At 39.7% G+C, this 16,723-nt stretch overlaps 1 protein-coding gene across 7 annotated transcripts in view; it reads right to left on the reverse strand.

The window, feature by feature from the left end:
• ARMC8 (armadillo repeat containing 8) overlaps positions 1–16,723 on the reverse strand; it is a 109,081-nt gene that overhangs the window by 91,107 nt on the left and 1,251 nt on the right. The window lies entirely within an intron of this gene.

A 16,723-nucleotide genomic window follows, 5' to 3' on the forward strand; every position in this document is an offset into this window, starting at 1 on the left:
TTGTTACATAACAATAAACAGACAATGAACAGACATTCAAATTTACCATCCAAACCAGGATACTTTTAGGACTGAAAGACAGCACTATTAATACTTGTCACAGATAATACGCATAAATGCAGAGTGTTGGAGACAAACCAGGCTATATGCTCACCCTACCTTTTATTCCTCTTTGGTAGCACAAAAGAGGAAAAAATGATAGCTCAGAAAACTGGTCAGACATGCTGAAAAGGCACACTAGAACATTATCTACTTGCCCTTCTGAATAAACTACCCATGGCTGGGGTGAATAAAACCCTAACTTTAGGGGGGAAAAAAATTCTTTGGGGAAGGTCTTGAATACTAAATTACTAAGTCCTAGACTTGAATGGGATTTAACTCAAAGATTAGAAGTAAATGTGTTCAACTGAAGTTTTAAAACCTGAAATGAAACAATGGGTTTATTAGACAATGAACAGTGAACTCATTGTCTTCATTAACATTTCTTAAATGTTAATAAGAAAATATCAATTTCATTTCATTAAAATCTTGCTCTATGTATATTCATTAAAATAGTATGTTCTTTATTTCTACCATATTCAGGCACTGAGTGGTAGAATAGAAAACATGATCCGGCATTAGAAGATGGGTTTGAAACCTAGTTCTACTACTTGACGACTCAGGGCAAAAACAAAATTTTGAGACTGTTGTCTTCAAGTATAAAATGGTGATGTCACCGCATAGTTCAGAGTATGGAGCAAATGAGATAATACATTTGCATGTATTACAGGAGAAACTCCTGTTTTGTATGTATGATCCATACAAATACTGATTTCAGGAAAATTCTATTTTTGAATTAAAAAAAATATTTTTTTGAAGTGTAACAAATGCTCTTCTTGGGTATTGATACTCATATTCATGGTTAAAGCTTTATTATTCAGACAGATGGCTTCCCTGGTGGCTCAGATGGTAAAGAATCTGTCTGCAAAGTGGGAGACCTGGGTTCAATTCCTGGGTTGGGAAAATCCTCTGCAGGAGGGCATGGTAACCCACTCCAGTATTCTTGCCTGGAGAATCCCCATGGACAGAGGAGCGTAGCAGGATCTCTTTGAGATCCCTAGGGTCTCAAAGAGTGAGACATGACTGAGTGACCAAGCATAGCACATTCAGAAAGATACCTGTCCTCACCTGATAACAGCCTTATTCTCAGAGCAAACTAAGCACTTAGCAAGAAGTAAGTATGCATTTGAGTGCTGAACTTAAAACTCTAACCTTTCATTACTTGAGATTTTTAAAAAACTTTAAAATGTAGAAAAGAATCATTAAAAGCAATCATTAGTGCACTTTTTATTACTAACTTTCATTATAACTGCAGGTATAACAACAGACTCAGAAAATATTTGATCACAGTTAAGAATAGCAATACATAGGTCAAGGAGTAATCTTTCTTTTTTTTTTTGGCCACAGTGCACAGCACACAGGATCTTAGTTCTCCAAAGAGAAATCAAACCCGCACGCACTGCAGTGCAGTGCAGAGTCTTAACCACTGGGGAAGTTCCAAGGAGTAGTCATCTCTAGTGTTCTCGTTCCCATACAACCAACCCAGAAAGAAAAGGTAGACAGAATATAAATATTTTTGTAATACCTGATACTTGTTTAGCAAGTTATAGTTTACAAAGCACTTTCATATCTATTTTCTCATTTAATTCATGTGTTCTTTAGAAACTAAAATATTCTAATTCTCAATGGGGAATTCTGACCCCTAAGAAATGAATTTTAAACTGGTTATTGCCAATCAAACTTTAGTATGTCAATTATTCCACAAACTACTAGGAACTTCAAGATAAAATTATTCATAATGTTGATCATTCAGCATTGTCAAGGAAAACCTTAGTTTAGGGGAGAGATGAAAGGAATACAACCCCAAAAACAGAATGTCTGAGCTCTACAAAGATTCATTTAAAACCTATTTCATGCTGAAATTCAACATGTGAATATCTTTAATTTACTAGGTGCTGGTAACAGAGATAAGCTACAGTCCCTTACCCTCAAGGCATTCAACACAGAAAGGAAACAGGTAAGTAAGTTACAGTTGTTATTTCTACCAGAGGATAAGTATAACCATAAAAATGAACACAAAATAAAAAGAAAGTTGAAGATATAATTAACTGAAGTACAGAAGTTAGAGGTGGAATGGGAGATGGTATCTAAGCAGCAGGATGATTAATCTGAAAGACTAATATTATTGTTAGGTGAAAAGGGAAGAAAAAAAGACAAGGACTTGAGGTAGAGACCACAGCACACGCAAGAGTTCTGAAGCAATGTGGTGTGTTTGAGAAATGCAGTTTAGTACTACTGTGATTATAACATACACTCGGGACTACAAAAGAAAGCTAAAGTTGTACTCTTTAATTCAGTCAACAGTTAAACAACTACACAGCCTAGGCAATGACCAAAAAAAGCCCACCTTTGCAGAACTGACATTTCAGCAAGGGGAGTATGATAAAAAGCAATAAACATAGTAAATAAATGATGCCGGATATTAGAGGGCTATACATGCTATGGGGGGAAACATTTAACAGCACATTTTATTTCCATCTCATACTATACACTTCACAGGCTGGGGGAAGGGAGGAGTGCAGAGGAGAAAGAGGAAGGCATACTAATACACACACATCACCAGAGAACTGTTCTCAACACGGACAGCACTACTGCCTAAAATGCGTTCTGTAAATCTATGGAAGTGATTTGCGACTGTCAGAACGACAGTGTATGCTACTAATATCTAATGGGCAAGGACCAAGGATGCTACATGTCCTGTGAGAGGGACAACAGGCCCACATTCCAAAAGACTTTCCATTATAGAGTCATGTCGCAAAATAAACTTTATTTTAATATCCTGAGCCTAGACTCTAACTCCATTTTACATACAAACACAATATATGTTCAGCATCTTTTTATTATAACATTTTCAAAAAATGCAATTCCCAAAAGAATATAGAAAAGGTTGGACTTGAACTTTGTCTTGTTAGGTACTTTACCAAAAGTACCTTTTGTTTCAGAAAGTCACATTAAAATTAATATCATTTATTGTATTTAGGTAACCATCACATCATACCTATATCAATCTGTCATACAACAGTCATATTTATAGCTAAACTAACCTTACTTGCAAATACATCACCTCTTTATTTGGCTTCCTGGGTAGCTCAGCTCATAAAGAATCCACCTGCAATGCAGGAGACCCCAGCTAGATTTCCGGGTCAGGAAGTTCTTCTGGAGAAGGGATAGGCTGCCCACTCCAGTATTCTTGGGCTTCCCTGGTGTTTCAGACAGTAAAGAATCTGACTGCAATGCGGAAGACCTGCATTCGATCCCTGGGTTGGGAAGATCCCCCGAAGGAGGACATGGCCACCCACTCTAGTATTCTTGCTTGGAGAATCCCCATGGACAGAAGAGCCTGGTGGGCTACAGTCCATGGGGTCTCAAGAGTAGGACATGACTTAGCACAGCACAGCACTACTTTATTACTTCTTCCCATTACCTGAGTATTTACTCATTTAAATGGCATAGTTTCCTACTCTTTCTCCCTTAACACAGCTGGGGCATCATGCCAACCCTTAAAAATTTACATGTGAGAACAGTTACTAATGAATTTCACTTCAGGAGAGCCAAAGAGGTGCTTCTAAATATGTTTTAAGAAGAGGGTGTGGAGTCTGGTAGAGTTGAGAATCACTAAATGAAACAGTTCTTAAAATTCCAGTCAACTGCGAGCTTCAGATCCTCTTCTCCATCCCAATTTAAAACCAAGATTTGATTTTCTGATGCCTCCAAAACTCTCAGTCCAAACAAATGCTTCCCAATTTTCTGAACTCCCAAATAACTGTACTGCTTAGATCAGTCACAGATTCACAATTATTCATTTTAAAGTCCAAGAAAACTTGATGTGTTTGTGCACGCATGTGTGCTAAGCCCCTTCACTCGTGTCCGACTCTTTGCGACCCTATGGACTGTAGCCGGCCAGGCTCGTCTGTCCATGGGATTCTCCAGGGAAGAATCCTGGAGTGGGTTGCCATGCCCTTCCCCAGGGGATCTTCCCGACCCCAGGGATCGAACCAGTGTCTCTTAGGTCTCCTGCATTGGCAGGTGAGTTCTTTACCATTAGCACCACCTGGGAAGTCCCTGATGTGTTTGTATAGTATCACTAAAGAGATCCGGGCTGTCACAATCCAGAACATCAGAAATCTGGTACTTTGAAATTTTACTCAACTGTGCTTTACTATCAAATCATATGTCACCCCTTCCCCATGTTTTGACTGTGTTCTGGTGAGATAAAGTCACAATATCCTAAATACTGCCTCATTGCTGCTTGAAGAGTTCTAGTGACACTGTATTTCTCTGCCATAATTTCACCATTAAAGAAAACTAACTGCTGGAGAATTTTTTCCCCTAATATTGATGGGGTAAAATTTACCTCCCTCTGAAACAGGACAAAAAAGGATAATATCAACAGTTCAGTTCAGTTCAGTTGCTCAGTGGCGCCCGACTCTTTGCGACCGCATGAACTGCAGCACACCAGGCCTCCCTGTCTTTCACCAACTCCCAGAGTTTACTCAAACTCACGTCCATCGAGTAGGTGATGCCATCCAACCATCTCATCCTCTGTCGTCCCCTTCTCCTCCCGCCTTCAATCTGTCCCAGTATCAGGGTCTTTTCAAATAAGTCAGTTCTTCGAATCAGGTGGCCAAAGTATTGGAGTTTCAGCTCCAATCAACAAAGACTGACCTTTTCCTTGCAGCTATCATACCCTCCTGTGTATTAAAAAATTCCCACCTGCCTCCAAAAGGAAGAAAAATTAGAAGAAAATGCCTAAGTAAACTCAAAATTTCGTACATATTTTGGTTTTTCTTTTACTTTTCTGTATTCTAGTAAACTTTTAGCCTGATTAGACTCAATCAGGTTCTCATTCAATTTTTGCAGACCTATCACATAGTATTTTTTAAACTACTTTTATCTTTACTTTTTAAAAAATCATGGGATTCATTCTTTGGTGATTCTAGAAGTTTGAAGCATCCTCCCTCCCAAAATTCACCAAAGCCCTTCTTTTCTGCAGTCTCTAGCAACTTTCAAAGTTTATAAAATGGCACTTGAGTCTGGCCAGATCCCATCTGCATAGAATATAACGTACTTATGACAACCAAAATTCCTAGAATTTAATCTGTTTCAATCTCATAAACACAATCATGAAAATACTTAAATATGTAATTGTTAACTTAACCTACTTGGATAAGAGGCAGCCTGCTGCTGCTGCTGCTGCTATGTTGCTTCAGCTGTGTCCGACTCTGTGCCATCCCATAGATGGAAACCAACCAGGCTCCCTCTTAGTAAATGATTAAGACTGAAAATCAGATTTTACATGTTAAAAGAACTTATTTTAAAATAATTAGCAAATAAGTCAGTACTCACAGAAAGTCTGCAAATAAAATACTAAAATGTAAGGTCGTGCACACAAAAAATATTTTTCTAATTACATATTTGGAAACCTGACTCTGACACTTTATAGATGATAGTATATGACAGTGGACAGGTCAACCTCTCTGGTTCTCAGTTTTTCCCGATAAGAAAGTGACTAGGACAAACTAAAGACTGTCTGCAAGCTTCTTTCACACCAAGACTCCATAATTTTACTCACACAAAGAGGATTCTTTTTCACAACAGGAAAATCAGATGACAGTTTAAAAGAAATATGAAGAACAGCCTCTACTTTTTCTGTGAAAGTGAAGTCACTTAGTCGTGTCCGACTCTTTGTGACCCCATGGACTGTAGCCTACCAGGCTCCTCCATCCATGGGATTTTCCAGGCAAGAGTACTGGAGTGGGGTGCCATTTCCTTCTCTCCTGCATTGTAGGCAGACGCTTTACCGTCTGAGCTACCAAAAAAGCCCACTTTTTCTGTAGTGAGTTTCTAATGTAATAAAATATTATTACAGCTCTTGCTGTAATAGGTGGTCTGAAGAACTGGAAGCAATTTAACATGCATACTGCAATGTTTATCTTTTTAAAGTATGGTACAAATCACAAACAGCTATTTGAACAGCTCAGTTCAGTTCAGTCGCTCAGTCGTGTCCAACTCTGTGACCCCATGGACTCCAGTACACCAGGCTTCCCTACCCATCACCAACTCCCAGAGCTTACTCAAACTCATGTCCATTGAGTCGGTGATGCCACCCAACCATCTCATCCTCTGTTGTCCCCTTCTCCTCCCGCCTTCAATCTTTCCCAGCATCAGGGTCTTTTCTAGTGAGTCAGTTCTTTGTACCAGGTGGCCAAAGTACTGGAGTTTCAGCTTCAGCATCAGTCCTTCCAATGAATATTCAGGACTGATTTCCTCAGGATGAACTGGTTGGATCTCCATGCAGTCCAAGGGACTCTCAAGAGTCTTCTTCAACACCACAGTTCAAAAGTATCAATTCTTCAGCACTCAGCTTTCTTTACATATTTGAGTCTAGATGATTTTTAAGATTCCTTCTCACTATTAAATTATATTCATTTACTCTTCAATGTAGACAAAAATGTCTGAAGACTGAGGGCCAAAAAGAGATCCCTCTGGATAGAATAAATGAATCATGTGAGGATTTATGGTGCCAAACAGGAGAATCTGAAGTTCAAGGGAGCAAGAACCTTCTCATTGGAGTGACAAGGGTTGTGAGGAGTTTTACAGAGATTGAGACATTCTCTAGGTTGGCAAAGGTTTATTTAGATGCCTTCTAAAATGTTAAGATAGCCCAGGAAATCCACTAGGGTGCACTGAAATGCTGACTTCTCAATCCTGACATAACAGAATGAGGCTACTCAGACATGGGTGTGATATTGTCCTAGACCATAAAAATAGTTTGAATTATTCTTCAAGACTACAGTCATGTAATGACGTAGAGATCCAGGGTACCATCTTTCATGGTACACCTCAGAAGTGACACAGTCCAGACAGGCTACCTGTCTCCTTATTTAAAAAAGGGGGGAAAAAGGGCTTTCTTTGTTTCAGTTTTAGAGGCAGTAAATACCTTTGCCTTGGAGCTATCCATGGTGCTTGACCCATACTCAGTCTGTCTCTTCCAGCAATTGGTGTGTTAACTTTTGGATCATAGTACCACTCAGGATCTACCTGACCATCATCCACATTGAGGTCTGTGACTATTATGCCAATATCATGGGCCACTTGTAATTTCAATCTATTCCACTTTGCCTGTGTCCAGGCCTTACTTACGGAGAAGGCGATGGCACCCCACTCCAGTACTCTTGCCTGGAAAATCCCATGGACGGAGAAGCCTAGTAGGCTGCAGTCCATGGGGTCGTGAAGAGTCGGACACGACTGAGCGACTTCACTTTCACTTTTATGCATTGGAGAAGGAAATGGCAACTCACTCCAGTGTTCATGCCTAGAGAATCCCAGGGACGGGGGAGCCTGGTGGGCTGCTGTCTACGGGGTCGCACAGAGTCGGACACGACTGAAGTGACTTAGCAGCAGCAGCAACAGACCTTACTTTGTCCTACTGAAATTTCTCACTTAGCTCTGTCTCCCAGGTCTGCTACATCATCTGCTACAACAAAGTCCTTTCTGTAGATACAGTACACCTTGGGGAAGATCACTGGTATATTCTGGGAAAAAGATTATAGTTCTTCAGAGCCAAGTCTCCCACATGGTACCTTACATGACTTTTAAAACCTTGTATTATAATTTGTTACCATTCTAAAATTATTTTAGATGAGTTTTAAATTTTGTGATATGTTTTTCTGACTGACTGGAATGAATAAAGAATAGGAACTGTTAACTCAAGATTTTTGTGTGGGTTTCAGGGAATTCATGAGCCTCTTGAAATTATGTGATTCTTTAGGCAGATGCATGTTTTTCTGGGGAAGATGGTGTTGAGCCTCTTAAACCTAAAAGGCTAGGATCCACAGATCAATGTACTGATGATTCCCAATAATAATCATCTCCCCAGGTATAAGCACTAGACCTTTACGTATGTTCAATCACTCAATCATGTCCAACTCTTCATGACCGCATGAACTGTAGCCTGCCAAGCTCATCTGTCCACAGAATTTTCCCAGCAAGAATATTGGACTTGGTTGCCATTTTCTTCTCCAGGGAATCTTTCCAACCCAGGGATCAAACCCATGTCTCCTGCATGGCCTGCATTGGGAGGCAGATTCTTTACCACTGTGCCACCTGGAAAGCCCATTAGACCTTTATCAGTTCAGTTCCGTCGCTCAGTCATGTCCAACTCTTTGCGACTCCATGAACTGCAGCATGCCAGGCCTCCCTGTCCATCACCAACTCCCGGAGTTCACTCAAACTCACGTCCATCGAGTAGGTGATGCCATCCAGCCATCTCATCCTCTGTCGTTCCCTTCTCCTCCTGCCCCCAATCCCTCCCAGCATCAGAGTCTTTACCAATGAGTCAACTCTTCACATGAGGTGGCCAAAGTACTGGAGTTTCAGCTTTAGCATCATTCCTTCCAAAGAAATCCCAGGGCTGATCTCCTTCAGAATGGACTAACGGTTGGATCTCCTGGCAGTCCAAGGCACTCTCAAGAGTCTTCTTCAACACCACAGTTAAAAAGCATCAATTCTTCAGCGCTCAGCTTTCTTCACAGTCCAACTCTCACATCTATACGTGACTACTGGAAAAACCATAGCCTTGACTAGACAGACTTTTGTTGGCAAAGTAATGTCTCTGCTTTTGAATATGTTATCTAGGTTGGTCATAACTTTCCTTCCAAGGAGTAAGCATCCTTTAATTTCATGGCTGTAATCATAAACCTTTATATCTGTAGTTTAATAAAGAATGGGTTAACCAAAAAGTTCATTCAGGTTTTCCATTCCTGAATGAACTTTTTGGTCAGCCTAGTATATTCAGTCTTTCTTCCAGTTCCTGGCACAAAGCTCCTGAAAGTCTTGAAAAGTTTCCTGCGTTATATGAGTATCTTTACTTATTCATAAGGCATCCCTTTCAAGAGCTTATGCTAATAAATAATCAGGCTGGGGCCCTAGACAGCCTCAAGTTGGGACTGGTTACCAGAAAGACCAAGTGATTAGAGGGCTGGAACTTTCAGTCCCAGCCACCAACCTCTGGGAAATGGAAGAGAGGGAGGCTGGAGATTAAAGCTCTATAAACATTCCTAAATAAAATGTGATGAGTTTCCAGGTAGGTGAATGGATCCACAGGCCAGGAAGATTTTGTACCCCAGTTCCACAGGGACAGAAGTTCCTGAACTTGGGACCTTTCTAGATCTTGACCTATGTACCTCTTCACCTGGCTATTCATCTATCCTTTAAAATAAACTGGTAAACATAAGTAAATGTTTTGCTGAGTTTTGTGAACCATTCTGACAAATAACTGAATCCAAGAAGGGAGTAGTACAATCCCTTGATTATATCTGGTCAGTCAGAGGACAGGATAACAATGTGGACTTGCAACTGCTGTCTGAAGCAGGGTCAGTCTTACAGGACTTAACCTGTGGAATCAAATACTATTTTCAAGTAAACAGTATCAGAACTGAGCTAAACTGTAGGGCACCCAGCTGATATCCACAGAGGACTAGAGAAAACTGCCTGGTGCTGTGGAAAACATTCCAGAATATCCAACTGCCTATTGGACACCTCTAAATGAATTTCCAGAAAACGCAGCATGTCCAAAATGAAACTCATTTTTCTTCCTTATTCCTCTAACACAGGCTTCCCTGGTAGCTCAGCTGGTAAAGAATCTGCCTACAGTGCAGGAGACCCTGGTTCGATTCCTAGGTTGGGACGATCTGCTGGAAAAGGGATAGGCTACCCATTCCAGTATTCTTGGGCTTCCCCGGTGACTCAGCTGGCAAAGAATTCATCTGTAATGTGGGAGACCTGGGTTTGATCCCTGGGTTGGGAAGATTCCCTGGAGAAGGGAACAGCTACTCACTGCAGTATTCTGGCTTCCATGGACTGTATAGTCCATGGGGTTGCAAAGAGTCGGATGAGACTGAGAGAGTTTCACTTTCACTTTCGTCTAACATGTTCTGCTTCTAATCCTCACCATATCAGTAGAGGATACCACCTAGATATAAAGCTAAAAATCTTGCCAATCATACTTGACCATGATTATGACTCTCCTTTTCTTCATTCCCCTTATTCAATCAGTCATGTCTTACAACTTATTGAAAGCCTAATAAATTCTTCCTGAAACAAAAGAATTGTGTAGTCTGTAATCATTTTGCAGGTGGTAAAGACTTCCAAATATTAATAGATTCTACAGGCTGGAATCTGAACTTTTCATTTTTAATAGAAAGCACAACTCTGTCTCATCATTCCCCTCCCCCAATAACTTTTTTATGACTATACCAGAGAATGCAGCTAATTCTTTATTCTTCTGAGTTTATGAAATGAGATCAAAACAGTTTTCTTTTACCGAAGTGACAAGTGGGAGCTGTTTCTGCAAAACAGCTCTTATTTGGAATACTTTTCATTCCTATCTAAACAGTCCTAAGGATCACAGCACTACTGCTCAGTGAGGGTAGGTGTTCTCCAATTTCCAGATAATAACAGAAATCCTCCTTTGTCAATAATTCCATACCTTTACTTAGAAGCCAACACGATACACAGCACTGCAAAACAACTGTCGAAATCAAAAAGATAAAAATCAAAGTAACTGAAATTCCTGGCTCTTGGCACTACTTTAAAAATTCTTGGTAAGAATGGGAGGAAATAAGACCAGATCTCCAAGTGAAACTGGAAGACCCTACCTAATTCTTGATAAAGCATAAATGACTTCTTGACCATTTGATGTCTGAATTCAGGTGGCAATCTTTCCTTAAAAAGATAGCAAGATGTCCAGAAACATACAATGAGCATCTTCTGTTCTTCACACATTCCCATTAAAGATTAGGAAGTTCATACTGATTTTCTTTTAGCACCAACTCCTGACATACCCTGTCTTCACAGGTGTTTTGTAGAGTAAACAAAGAGAAAACTTTAAAATGAGCTTACGAGATTTTACTTTGCATTTGCTACTAAAAACCAAGAGAGACCAAATTCATACTTATAGGATGGTTGGGCTTAACTTCACAGAAAAGAACAACTTTTTAAAACTCTTGTCAGTTGTCCATGTAAAAAAGTAAATCACTATGCACTTTAAGACCAACTAATGTTTATAATCGTCAAGAACAGAACAAAATCAAGGAATATCCAGACTTGGAACATCCTATACAGTTCAAATAGCTGCTTGTCAAATAGGCATAATGGCACTGGAAAAAGAATGTAAGGAAGGTCTTAGCTGTCTCTGCAGCCTACAGTATGATTCAAAGGTATTTTATCATTTTGTTTCTCAAACCATTACAAAGTGACCAAAGTGTAATCATCCTCTTAACGGGGTCTTTCAAAAAGCATAAAATTTCATTTTAAGTCCAGTTATCAATTAAAAAAAAAACGGATCATGCTTTTGATGTTATATCTAAGAATTTGTTACCAAACCCAAGGTTCTGGAAATTTTCTGTTTATTCTAGAAGTTTTATTTTATATTTTACAATTAAATCTATGATCCATTTTGAATTAATTTCTAGTGTGAAATTGAGATCAAAGTTCATTTTCTAAACTATGTTTAAGAGGATGAAAAGATAAGCTACACGCTGGGAGAAAATATTCTTGAAGTATCTATCTGACCAAGTACTCATATCTAGAATATACAAAGAACTTTCAAAACCCTACGGTCAAAAACCAAATAGTCCAATTAGAAAGTGTGCAAAAGGACATGAAAAAATACTTCACTAAAATATTTTATTCATATTTCAATAAAATACAAATGGCAAGTAATGAAAATATTACTAAAAATGTATATTAAGACCATGATGAGATATCACTATACATCTATTAGAACAGCTAAAATAAAAACTAATGCCAAATGCTAGTGATCATACAAAGAAACTGGGTCTTTCCTATGTTACTGGTGGGAATGTAAAATGGTACAGTCACTCTGGAAAAGTTTGTCAGTTTAAGAACTAAACATACATTGACCACAGAACCTAAAATTGCACTACTGGGCATTTATCTCAGAGATACAAAAAGTTATGTCCACGGAAAAGCCTGTACCTGTTTGTTCATTGCAGGCTTTAACAGCCAAAAACTGCAACAACCGAAATTTCTAATAGGAGAACAGTTAAGCAAACTATCTTTCAGACATCCATATCATAAATCCATATCATGGGATACTACTCAGCAATTAAAAGGAAGAAACTATTGACACAGCTACAACAGCTTAGATGGATCTCCAGGGCATTATGCTGAACGACAAAACCCAATCTCAAAAGGTCACATGCCATATGACTCCACTTATGTAACACTATAGAAAAATGACAAAACCATAGAGATGGAGAAGAGATTAATTGTTGCCCAGAGTTAGAGATACCGGGTGTGGGGGAGTAGGAAGGTGTGACTGTAAAAAAGTAGCATGAGGGAGATCTTAACCATGTTGTTACACAAATATACACATGTGATAACATGATAGAGAGGTACATACATATTTATACCAATAATGGTTATGTGGTTTTGATATTATATAATAGTTAAATAAAATGTGACCAAAAGGGGGAACTGGGCATAGTATACATAACGATCTCTTTGTACTTTCTTTGCAACTTCCTGTGGATCTGTAGCTATCTCAAAATAAAAACTTTTAAAAAATGCAATCAATGTAAAATCACCCAAAGTTTGGGAAAATGTATAAATGTGTTGAAAACAGTGACACTGTAATGCTAAATGCAAACGAAAGAGGGATAGGGTGATCATGGCTATGACCAAGAAAGACACCTGGAGATTTCCTCCAATTCCTCCAAATACACAGTTCAATCAAATATTTATTGAGAATCTAGCATACAAAAAACATAGTGTTATAAAGAGTGAAAGTGTGTTAGTGGCTCAGTTGTGTCCAACTCTTTGCCACCACATTGACTGTAGCCTGCCAGGTTCCTTTGTGCAGGTTCTCCAGGCAAGAATACTGGAGTGCCATGCCCTCCTCCAGGGGATCTTCCCCACCCAGGGATCGAACCTGGGTGTCCAGCATTGCCGTCAGATTCTTCACTGTCTGAGACACCAGGGAAGATCTATAAAGAGTAGCTAGATTAAAAAGAAGGAAAGGTCCAACATTTACCTCTGAATTACTTTACTCTCTAAGAAGATAAAACAGAATAATTACTAAAAGCCTCAGGGCCTCTGCAACACAAGTTTCCTTTGCCTGGAATCAGTTCAGTTCAGTTGCTTAGTCATGTCCAACTCTTTATGACCCCGTGGACTGCAGCACACCAGGCCTCCCTGTCCATCACCAATTCCCGGAGCTTACTCAAACTCATGTCCGTCGAGTCGGTGATGCCATCCAACCATCGCATCCTCTGTCACCCCCTTCCCTTCACTCTTTCCCAGCATCAGGGTCTTTTCTAATGGATCAGTTCTTTGCATCAGGTGGCCAAAGTACTGGAGTTTCAGCTTCAGCATCAGTCCTGCCAACGAATATTCAGGACTCATTTCCTTTAGAATTGACTGGTTTGATCTCCTTGCTGTCCAAGGGACTCTCAAGAGTTTCTCCAATACCACAGTTTAAAAGCATCAATTATTCAACACTCAGCTTTCTTTATAGTCCAACTCTCACATCCATACATGACTACTGGAAAAACCATAGTTTTGACTAGACAACCTTTGTTGGCAAAGTAATGTCTCTGCTTTTTAATATGCTGTCTCGGTTGGTCATAGCTTTTCTTCAAAGAAACAAGTGTCTTTTAATTTCATGGCTGTCACCATCTGCAGTGATTCTGGAGCCCAAGAAAATAAAATTTGTCACTGTTTCCATTGTTTTCCCATCTATTCATCATAAAGTAATCTTAGTTTTTTGAATGTTGAGTTTTAAGCCAACTCTTTCACTCTCTTTCACTTTCATCAAGAGCCTCTTTAGCTCTTCTTTGCTTTCTGCCATAAAGTGAAAGTCACTCAGTCATGTCTGACACTTTATGACCCCATGACATAGAATTCTCCAGGCCAGAATACTGGAGTGGGTAGCCTTTCCTTTCTCCAGGGGATCTTCCCAACCCAGAGATCGAACCCAGGTCTCCAGCATTGCAGGCGGATTCTTTACCAGCTGAGCCACAAGGGAAGCCCAAGAATACTGGGTGGGTAGCCTATCTCTTCTCCAGTGGATCTTCCCAACCCGGGAATTGAACCCGGGTCTCCTGCATTGCAGGTGGATTCTTTACCAACTGAGCTATCAGGGAGGTGATGTCATCTGCATATCTGAGGTTATTGATATTTCTCCTGGCAATCTTGATTCCAGCTTGATTTCAATCTTAATTTCAGCTGGATTCCAGCTTGCCTGGAATGCTCTTGTTTTTCTAGTTAGTTCTTACTTGTCCTTGAACTATTAGCTCATTGTCACTCCTTCAGGGAAACCTTTCCTAGCTCACTGACCTCTATATTTGAACACATTCCTCTATTACATGCTGGTACAGCATCCTGTATTTTTCATTCATAACACTAATCATCGTTCACAAAGACCTCTGTGACATTTTGATCTATGACATCTCTCCCCCATTAGACTCATCTCCAAGAAGGCAGAGACAGTCTGTGCAGTTCACCACTGTATTCTCAAACCCAATGCCATGCTCGGCAAATGACAAAAGCTCAAAATATGTTACATATAAAGCTAGAATTCATGTGTGCAAATGGGCAGGCAGACAAGGGCTACTGAGGTTTGTAAGAATCCGAGATCACTCTAACTTGAGAAAGCCATTTTATATGGGATAGGAGGTTCATGCAGAGGATAAAGAATCTTATATCCAAAGCTGAATAGGAATAGCATCCTTTCATCAACAGGAATCCACTGAAGAATTGAAACAAGGAAACTGTGTGTCCTGTGTGCTAGGAAAATTAATGTGGAGAACTGGACTACTAGAGGCAGTAAAAACTATTAGAGGCAGTAAAATAAACGGCAAGGAACTGTGGTAATGCAGGCATAAAATGATGAGGTCCTGAAAGAGAAGACGGTCACAGGAACAGACAGATGTGCAAAACACTGAGAATGAAGAGCCAAAAGAACTTAAGGACTGATTAGCTTCAGGGGCATGAAAGAGGGAAGAGTCAAAGATGATTCAAGCGGTTTAATGGTGAGTGATCCATGAAAGACAGTACCATTAACAGAAATGGGAAGTCAGGACTAAGTTCTCTTAGGAGAAGGAATGTGCTTTGTTGGAAGTGATGGCTAACATCCACACAACTGAACACATGAGATCAGATGGAGGACAGTCAAGGCTGACAATGTAGATGTGTGAGTTGACTACAGGTAACGTTTAGAATGAATGAGATCTCTCAGAGAGGTTGTGGTTAGTCGCTCAGTTATGTCTGACTCTTTGTGACCCCATGGACTGTATCCCACCAGGCTCCACTGTCTATGGAATTCTCCAGGCAAGAATATTGGAGTGGGTTGCCATTCCCTTCTCCAGGGGATCTTCCCAACCCAGGGATCGAACCCAGGTCTCATGCATTGCAAGTAGATTTCTTTACCATCTGAGCCACCAGAGAGGAGAAGATATAAAGGGCCTTGAAGGGAAATTCTCTAAACCATTTGATCTGCCCCTGGTGTGAATTATGTTTTTCAAGCTATGGAGTCATTCAGACCAGTGAGTTCCCTGAGGGTATAGCTGAGCTCAATCGTGCATTCCCTAAAGCATACATTAAACAGTGTTGTACACAGCTTGTGCAAAATAAGTAGCCTATTAAAGGGGTCAATTATTTTCAAGATAATTTTTGATTATTAATTCCTGTTCCATCTGCATTTTGTATTTCAAAAAGTGGTGCCCTAGGTAGAACTTTGAAAGATCCAGGCTTCAGTTGAAATTATTATTATCAATAAGGCTAGACAGCTTAAATCATTTATCCAAAGCTCTGATTTCCCAAGGCTCCAGAACTGATGAACTGAAAGACCAGACCCTGAGACTCTGAAAACCTTAAAACAACAACAATAACAACAACAACAAAAATAACAGGTGGTTGGAGGTGGAGGGGAAGAGAGGCCCAGTGAGACTGGGGCTAAAGCAAATCCCAACTAGAAGTACAGAACACTCTTCAAGAAGTTTTTGCACAAAGTTTAATAGGAAATATTACTAAGGGAGTGAAAACAAAACAAAACAAAAAATTCAACTGTACGCTACATGAGTTGAAAACGTACAAAAATAAAGACGCTTCAAGTGAAGTTAAGGATAAATGAGAATAATTAAAGGGAATTGAGAAAAGCGACTTAAAAACAACAGCATAATGATGGAAAAGTCATTGGCCTGTTCGCCCATAAAATGTTCCTAGGTGTCAGTCAGAGGTGTGGTAACTGAATTTAAATTCAATGCTTAGGTGAACATTATTTCCCCAGTCACAGTTAAAAATTTTTAAAAAGGGATTACTAAAATGGATCAGAGAAAATATTTCTGTACGGCTTCCCTCCTTACAAAAAAATTATCAAGGTAGAATATACCACAATTCTGTAACTGCAACAATGCTCTAACTGCAACAATGCTCTAACTGCAACAATGTTCTAACTGCAACAATGCTCTAAAGCGAATTGTTGCAAACGTGCTAACTGCTAAGATAGGTGAGTGTGTTTATGGGAGAAGTCACCGAAGAGAAAAGAAACCAGTTGAAGCCACAGACTCACGGAACCTGACAAGTCATCTACAATCCAGCC

This window comes from Bos indicus, chromosome 1, assembly GCF_029378745.1.
Source record: "Bos indicus isolate NIAB-ARS_2022 breed Sahiwal x Tharparkar chromosome 1, NIAB-ARS_B.indTharparkar_mat_pri_1.0, whole genome shotgun sequence".
Lineage (NCBI taxonomy): Eukaryota > Metazoa > Chordata > Mammalia > Artiodactyla > Bovidae > Bos > Bos indicus.